The sequence below is a fragment of the Monodon monoceros genome, unplaced genomic scaffold (assembly GCF_005190385.1).
Source record: "Monodon monoceros isolate NGI ecotype Baffin Bay Population unplaced genomic scaffold, NGI_Narwhal_1 Super_Scaffold_13, whole genome shotgun sequence".
NCBI lineage: Eukaryota > Metazoa > Chordata > Mammalia > Artiodactyla > Monodontidae > Monodon > Monodon monoceros.
In genome coordinates this window covers 36,223,938-36,233,222 of record NW_021703769.1, presented here as the reverse complement: position 1 = coordinate 36,233,222, position 9,285 = coordinate 36,223,938, and positions in this window count along the sequence as shown.

Here is a 9,285-nt window from a genome sequence, read left to right as displayed (position 1 = left end):
TTTGTATGGAAACACAAAAGACCCCGAATAGACAAAGCAGTCTTGAGAACAAAAAACGTAGCTGGAGGAATCAGGCTTCCTGACTTCAGACTATACTACAAAGCTACAGTAATCAAGACAGTATGGTACTGGCACAAAAACAGAAATATAGATCAATGGAACAGGATAGAAAGCCCAGAGATAAACCCACGCACATATGGTCACCTTATCTTTGATAAAGGTGGCAAGAATGTACAGTGGAGAAAGGACAGCCTCTTCAATAAGTGGAGCTGGGAAAACTGGACAGGTACATGTAAAAGTATGAGATTAGATCACTCCCTAACACCATACACAAAAATAAGCTCAAAATGGATTAAAGACCTAAATGTAAGGCCAGAAACTATCAAACTCTTAGAGGAAAACATAAGCAGAACACTCTATGACATAAATCACAGCAAGATTCTTTCTGACCCACCTCCTAGAGTAATGGAAATAAAAACAAAAATAAACAAATGGGACCTAATGAAACTTCAAAGCTTTTGCACAGCAAAGGAAACCATAAACAAGACCAAAAGACAACCCTCAGAATGGGAGAAAATATTTGCAAATGAAGCAACTGACAAAGGATTAATCTCCAAAATTTACAAGCAGCTCATGCAGCTCAATAACAAAAAAACAAACAGCCCAATCCAAAAATGGGCAGAAGACCTAAATAGACATTTCTCCAAAGAAGATATACAGACTGCCAACAAACACATGAAAGAATGCTCAACATCATTAATCATTAGAGAAATGCAAATCAAAACTACAATGAGATATCATCTCACACCAGTCAGAATGGCCATCATCAAAAAATCTAGAAACAATAAATGCTGGAGAGGGTGTGGAGAAAAGGGAACACTCTTGCACTGCTGGTGGGAATGTGAATTGGTTCAGCCACTATGGAGAACAGTATGGAGGTTCCTTAAAAAACTACAAATAGAATTACCATATGACCCAGCAATCCCACTACTGGGCATATACCCTGAGAAAACCAAAACTCAAAAAGACTCATGTACCAAAATGTTCATTGCAGCTCTATTTACAATAGCCCAGGGAGGGAAAAAACCTAAGTGCCCATCATCAGATGAAAGGATAAAGAAGATGTGGCACATATATACAATGGAATATTACTCAGTCATAAAAAGAAACGAAATTGAGCTATTTGTAATGAGGTGGATAGACCTAGAGTCTGTCATACAGAGTGAAGTAAGTCAGAAAGAAAAAGACAAATACCGTATGCTAACACATATATATGGAATTTAAGAAAAAAAAATGTCATGAAGAACCTACGGGTAAGACAGGAATAAAGACGCAGACCTACTGGAGAACGGACTTGAGGATGTGGGGAGGGGGAAGGGTGAGCTGTGACAGGGTGAGAGAGAGTCATGGACATACACACACTAACAAATGTAGTATGGTAGATAGCTACTGGGAAGCAGCTGCATGGCACAGGGATATTGGCTCTGTGCTTTGTGACAGCCTGGAGGGGTGGGATAGGGAGGGTGGGAGGGAGGGAGACGCAAGAGGGAAGACATATGGGAACATATGTATATGTATAACTGATTCACTTTGTTATGAAGCAGAAACTAACACACCATTGTAAAGCAATTATACCCCAATAAAGATGTTAAAAAAATAAATAAATAAAAAAATAAATAAAACTATTCCACATTATGAAAAAAAAATTTAAACTGAGGAATTTTTATATGGAAAAAAAAAAAGACACATGCACCCTAATGTTCATTGCAGCACTATTTACAGTAGCCAGGTCATGGAAGCAACCTAAATGTCCATTGACAGACGAATAGATAAAGGAGATGTGGTACATATATACAATGGAATATTACTCAGCCATAAAAAGGAATGAAATTGGGTCATTTGTAGAGATGTGGATGGATCTAGAGACTGTCATACAGAGTGAAGTAAGTCAGAAAGAGAAAAACTAATATCGTATATTAATGCATATATGTGGATCCTAGAAAAATGGTACATATGAACTGGTTTGCAGGGCAGAAATTGAGACACAGATGTAGAGAACAAACATATGGACACCAAGGGGGGAAAGCAGCGGGGGAGTGATGGTGGTGGTGTGATGAATTGGGCAATTGTGATTAACATGTATCACTGATGTGTATAAAATTGATGATTAATAAGAACCTGGTGTATATATATATAATATATATATATATATATATATATACAGAAGCAGTATTCTAGAAAATTCAATGAAGACTTAAAAAAACGGTCCATATCAAAAAAACCTAAAAATAAAGTAACATAAAATTCCAAAAAAAAAATCCCCTTGCCCATTTCCCACTGTTAGGATCTGATTTAATTAACCTGGGGTAGGGACTGTCTGAGAATATTTTACAAAGCTCCTCAGATGGTTCTAACAGTAGCCTAGGTTGAGAACCACAGACCTAGGAAATAGTTAAAAAGTGTCCCAAGACAAGGTTATTACCGAAAAGTTCAATTTATTAGATTAGGAAAATGGGAAAACTGTAACATTGCTCTATCAAAAAGAACAAAAAAAGATAAATTGTAATAGAGCATTTGATTCCTAAACCTACCAAATTTGGTTTCTGGCCCACAATTTTGCCAAGGTCTACAAGTACTGCCACATTGCCAAATCCATCCTATCACTGGTTCTCAATATTGTACACAGGAATACTCTGGAAATCTTTTAAAATCTAGACTTAAAGATATGCAAGCCCAATTAAATCAGAATCTTTTTGGGTGGACACCAAAAAATCCAATAAATCAAAAAATCTGTTTTTTTAGACATTCGCCAGTTGATTCCAAAATGCCGCCAAGGTTAAGAATGACTGTACTACTTTCTTTTCAGTCACTATTGTACTAAACTTCTCAGCAACTTCTGACACCAGCTTCTTCTTCCTCCTTGGGAAACTATTATCTTGGCTTCTGTGACTCCACATTTTCCCATTTTCCTCTTTCTTCCAACTTCTCTAACCATTCCCCCCCCCACCCCTCATTCTCATGTGTCAGTTTCTCTTCTAGATTTCTACATTATGAAAATCTTCAGACTTCAGCTCTTGAGGCAGTGTCATCATCCTGGTCTAGTTGATATAATTTATTCCTATGATTCTAAATACCATCATTAAGCCAAAATCCCCCCAATTTATATTTGTAGCCCAGATTAATTTTTTTCAGCTTATTTATCCTCTTGGATGTTTTACAGGCATCTTTAACTAAACATTTTCAAAACTGGACTCTTGACCTCAGATGTGTTCCTCTTTAATACCTTCCTTACTTTCACTATATAATGTGATCTCCCCATTTTTACAGGCCAGAAATCTGGGAGGTGTTCTCAATTCTGCTCTCCTCAAACCCCACCCACAAATCCAGACCTTTATCACATCTCATCAAGTGTACCTCCAAATATACTTCAAATACACCTTCTCCTCTATGTGTACACAACTAAGTTAGTCATTTCTTGTTGCATCGTACATGGTCCTAAAACTTAGTGTCTTAAAACAATGATGAATACTTAATATCTCATATAGTTTTTTTTTAACATCTTTATTGGAGTATAATTGCTTTACAATGTTGTGTTAGTTTCTGCTGTATAACAAAGTGAATCAGCTGTATGCGTACATATATCTCCATAGCCCTGCCCTCTTTTGCCTCCCTCCCACCCTCCCTATCCCACCCCTCTAGCTGGACACAAAGACCGAGCTGATCTCCCTGTGCTATGCAGCTGCTTCACACTAGCCATCTATTTTACATTTGGTGGTGTATATATGTCAATACTACTCTCTCGCTTTGTCGCAGCTTACCCTTCCCCCTGCCTGTGTCCTCAAGTCTATTCCCTACGTCTGCATCTTTATTACTGTCCTGCCCCTAGGTTAATCAGAACTAATTTCTTTTTTTTTTTGGATTCCATATATATGTTAGCATACAGTATTTGTTTTTCTCTTTCTGACTTACTTCACTCTGTATGACAGACTCTAGGTCCATCCACTTCACTACAAATTATTCAGTTTCGTTTCTTTTTATGGCTGAGTAATATTCCATTGTATATATGTGCCACATCATCTTTATCCTTTCATCTGTCGATGGACACTTAGGTTGCTTCCATGTCCTGGCTATTGTAAATCGTGTTGCAATGAAAAATGTGGTACATGTCTCATTTTGAATTATGGTTTTCTCAGGGTATATGCCCAGTAGTGGGATTGCTGGGTCGTATGGTAGTTCTATTTTTAGTTTTTTAAGGAACCTCCATACTGTTCTCTACAGTGGCTGTATCAATTTACATTCCCACCAACGGTGCAGGAGGGTTCCCTTTTCTCCACACCCTCTCCAGGACTTATCGTTTGTAGATTTTTTTGATGATGACCATTCTGACCGGTGTGAGGTGATACCTCATTGTAGTTTTGATTTACATTTCTCTAATGGTTAGTGATGTTGAGCATCCTTTCATGTGTTTGTTAGCAATCTGTATATCTTCTTTGGAGAAATGTCTATTTAGGTCTTCTGCCCATTTTTGGATTGGGTTGTTTGTGTTTTTTGATAATGAGCTGCATGAGCTGCTTGTAAATTTTGGAGATTAATCCTTTGTCAGTTGCTTCATTTGCAAATATTTTCTCCCATTCTGAGGGTTGTCTTTTCATCTTGTTTATGGTTTCCTTTGCTGTGCAAAATCTTTGAAGTTTCATTAGGTCCCATTTGTTTATTTTTGTTTTTATTTCCATTTCTCTAGGAGGTAGGTCAAAAGGATCTTGCTTTGATTTATGTCATAGAGTGTTCTTCCTATGTTTTCCTCTAAGAGTTTTATAGTGTCTGGCCTTACATTTAGGTCTTTAATCCATTTCAAATTTATTTTATTTTGTCAGCTGTACATCCCATCTTACCCTCTGAAAAGAAAAACTCTTGTAAGGTCATTTGCAAAGAGCCTTTTGAGACTACTTCCTTCTTGTTTATTTACCAGTCATTCAGAAGAAGTGAAGGGATTGTGATTTTTATACATCTTGGGGTCTGGAGTGGAGTTGAGACTCAACTAGGAGAGCAATGGGGTAAGGGAGCCCCTCTATGGGTGGGTACTGATTAGAAGCTTCACACAACTAGCTATGTTTTGAGTGGCAAAATGGAAAGCTAATATAGTTCAGTAAAAAGAAACAAAGAAACACTCTAAAGAACAGATGCAGCAACTCAGGGGTATAAGAGTCAGGGATGAATTAGCACAAGAGCAAACTTCTCTTTACATGTGACTAGGCACTAAAAGAGCACATGCATAATTTTTAGTCTGTATAATGACTAATTTTTAAATAATTTAAGTTTAGATGATGTTATATTTTCAACATAGCAGGAAAATCCCTGGAGGGGTTGGTAAAGCAATCATATGGATTTGGGGAGGTGATGGTCTTCTATTTGATTCTGCTGATTCCTCCACCATCCTAGGAATTTCCTTGACTTTGGTAACACGACAGTTCCTGGTACTTCTCAATATCCTTTGCAGGGCTTTCCTTTTAGTATTAGGACTCTTAATGTAATAGGGAAGAATAAATCTGACTCTATATTAGATCTGTTTCTTTTACTTTAACCTTTGTATTCCACTGCTTTTGCTACAAGTTAAGAATGTTGCCTATAGCCTAAAATATAAAGGAGAGCCCATTCTCAAGGCTCTGACCTTTAAGGCTATAACACTTTTCCATCCAAATAGAGATTAAAAAGTTGCAGAACAGAAAGTAACATTTGTCTTGTTGGAGGTTTACAGGGACATCATGACCTGACCTATGTGGACAGCTGCAAGAATAAAGGATTCCTACACCAAGAAGTTTGCAAAAGGCAATCATGCTCGTCTCTCACCTTGCCTTTAAAAATGCCTTGCTGAAACCCTTTGGGAAGTTTGGGGGTTTCTAGGGCATGAGCCACCTGCTCTCCTCTCACGGACCTGCAGTGAACCTTTCTCTACTCCAAGCTCCAGTCTTTAATATTGTTTGGCCTCACTGTGTGTCGGGCACAGGAACATGCATTCAGCAACATTAACACAAACCAATTTAATAAAAAGAGAATGTGACAGGTCCTAAAACTTAGAATTTCAAGGGGTAGACTGAGCAAGCCTGGATCTGAGACGTGAGAACAGTTCTCTCTCCCTCTGCTGTGCTTGCTGGCACTCTCCTCTGGCTCTTTGCTCTCTCAGCTCTGCTTTCGTTTGTGTGAACTCCAACTGTAACACGGAAGAGCCAGCTCTGACTACATGTTGGATCTGTTTCTTTTACTTTAACCTTTGCTTCCCGGTTGCTTTTGTTCACTAAAAGATACTGTCTATACATAATGGCCTGCCTCAGGGAGCCCTGCCCCTCAGTCTGAATGTTAAACCAAAGTGCCTTTGTTCAGGGAAACATCTGGACCCTGTCCACCTGTGGATGGCTACAAAAAAGAAGAAATTAACACATCCCCTCCCTGAGGCTGGCCATTCCAGGGGATATTGGTAAAACATATGGCCTTTTTACTTTACTTCCTCATCTCCTCCCCTTCTCTGTGCTATAAAAGAAACTGGCATCCAAACCCTGATAAGATGGTTATTTAGAGACATTAGTCTGCCATCTTCTCAGTCTGCCGGCTTTCCAAATAAAGTCGTATTCCTTGCCTCAACACCTCGTCTCCAATTTATTGGCCTGTCGTGCGGTGAGCAGAGCGAGCTTGGACTTGGTAACACAACCTCAGCTGGAATGTCCCCACAAGGTAGCGAAACTGTCCACCAGCAGCTCCAGGCTTACATCCTGCTGGAATCCCAAGTAAAAAGTGAATCTCTTCTCCAGTTGGTCTGGTAAAAACCCTACTTGATCTCTCAATGAAACTGGCTTTGGCCTCTTCCCCTGCCAAAATTTCTATTTAAGGTTCTAGTCACACTGCCTTTTTTCAGTCTTTGCTGAATTGGGTCTTTCCTGCAAAATGCTGTTCTTTCTACCAGACTTTCCTTCCGTAAGGGCCAACTTAATTTCTTCCTCATCCTTCAGATCTCACATAAAATGCTATTTCATCAGTGTGATTTTTCTGATTCCAGAGCACATACTGTAAGTTTACATATTGTGTAAGGAAAGGGTTAACCTTGCAGCTATACTGGGTAGCACTGTGCTTACCTCCTGGGATGTCTAGAAGTCTGGTCAAGGGAAGGTTGAAATATACTAACTCCAACTTCATAATGTTCTGTTTAAAGTTCAAAATTCCCCTAGAGGCAACATGTATTAGTTTGTCTACACTTTTTAGGGATGTGTAGATTGATAGCTTGTACCTGATTTAACAGGTTACACAGCCTGGGTTTTTATATAGCCAGTGGTATAAAAAAGCCCTCAATAAATGTGTGCCTGGGCTCACCGTTATCTTGTTAGTGTATAATCTGAAGATGAAGTGTGCCCTGTCCTGAGCAACTAAGAAAGGACATAGAGAGTTATGCCTAGAAGTCTTAGACCAAAATATGATAGCCTGTGCTCTCCGTCCTGCCATATCCTTTGCTTGTATGAGAAACTTCCTTAAGTATATCCTGTGGAATTGTGTGAGTCTTGTGATAATCTCCAATTATCCAAACTTGTGTAATTGTCACTTATGTATTTTGTGATTATTCTATTAAAATATGTCTCTCCTACCAACTGAAAGCTCCAGGAAGGCAGGGGTCATGCCTCATTTTGCATTTCATCTTCTCCTGACATGCCATAGTGCTTGATACATGGTAAATTAAGATCCAACCAGGGAAGCAGAAACCATTCTGAGTTCTCACGGAAGGGAAGTTAATGCAAAGATTTGGTGGCACAGGTGATAAAAGAGGCCAAGGAGTCAACCAGGACACTGTGAGGTGGTCCAGATATTTACAAAATAAAAGGAAGCTGGTACCATCCCTAGGCTAGAGGGACAGAAGGAGGAGGTGGTGTCACCAGAGCTCAGAGGCCAGGGTCACACAGTGGAAGTTGGAACCAGGGCAGGATATTCAGGTGGGAACTGGAGCTATGGGGGAGACAGACACAGCTACTGCCTGGGATGCAGCCTGAGGCAAAGAGGGAAAAGGAGAACTAGCCTGGCTTCTCTTCTCCTTCCTTTCACACTCCTTTCTCTTACCAGTGTCTGCCATTGTCCCAATACAGCTGGAAGCCAGATGACACCGAAACAATCTGTCTAGGTCACACTCCGGGGCAGGGGCGGGGGGGGGGGGGGGGGCACCACAGGGGAAGAGAAAGGAACAGCTCCAGGATTATCATTATCAGTGCTCAATAAATATACACTGAATGAATGAATAAAACCAAACTGTGTGCAGAACAAGCATTGCTGGTTGATTCAAAATTCTAGTGCTACCAGCCTTGAGGGGTCTAAATTTATAACAAAAATGCACGTGTGACATAGACCAGAGGTCCCTACCCAGGGGAGAATCTGGAGAGACACAGTCAGTCGGCCTGGCTGTTGTCACTTAGTGATGAGTCTGTTGCTGATCAATCCTCCTCCTGGCTGACTCTTTCTTTAGCTGTGCAACTGATCTCGGAGACACAGCAGTGAGCAGTCCTGAAGACAGATCTTAGTTCCCTGCCCAGGAATTGAACCTGGGTAGCCTGGATGAAAACCAGGAATTCTAGCCGCCAGACCACCAGGAGCTAGAGGCTAGGAGCAAAGTGGCCCTGGCTCTTTCTCCCGTTTGAAAGCAAGAATGTGTCAAGGAGGCAAAAACTGTAAAAACAGGCACATAGTTTATTATGAGATGCAGCACAACATATGGGAGAGCACACAGAGAAACATTTTATTTAAGACAGAAGCAAGGTAGAAATACACACCCACAGATAAAGGGTGTGGGCATCCTCCCTAATGAGGAGGAGTGCAGTAAAGAGGTGATTTAAATCTCTTATATAGGACAGTCCTTCTGGGTCTTTGTTTACGTTTGGTCAATTATCTTATTTCCTTTTTCGCACCTGACTGGTCCTAGAACCCTCCCCAAGATGCATGTGCAAATTTTTGCTAACATGGATCCCGCCATAGAGGGCTGTGGGTGCATGTCCACACTGATTATTAGGTGGGGTCCCCTTCCTTTTTGACCCCCAAGTAGCCTTCCTGCGCATGTGCAGACAGGGAAGTCTTCCTTGATCTCAGGAGCGGACACCTTACCTCTTTACTTTAGCAGAGCTCAGCTTCTGCCACTAGCTTTGTTCTTGGAGTGTCTGGGTGAGAACAAAGCTTCAATTTCACCCCACTTGACAAACACCAGCTGTCCGGCCCGGGGCGCATCTGTCTCCTACCTCACAATATATTAGAGCTTTAGCTTGG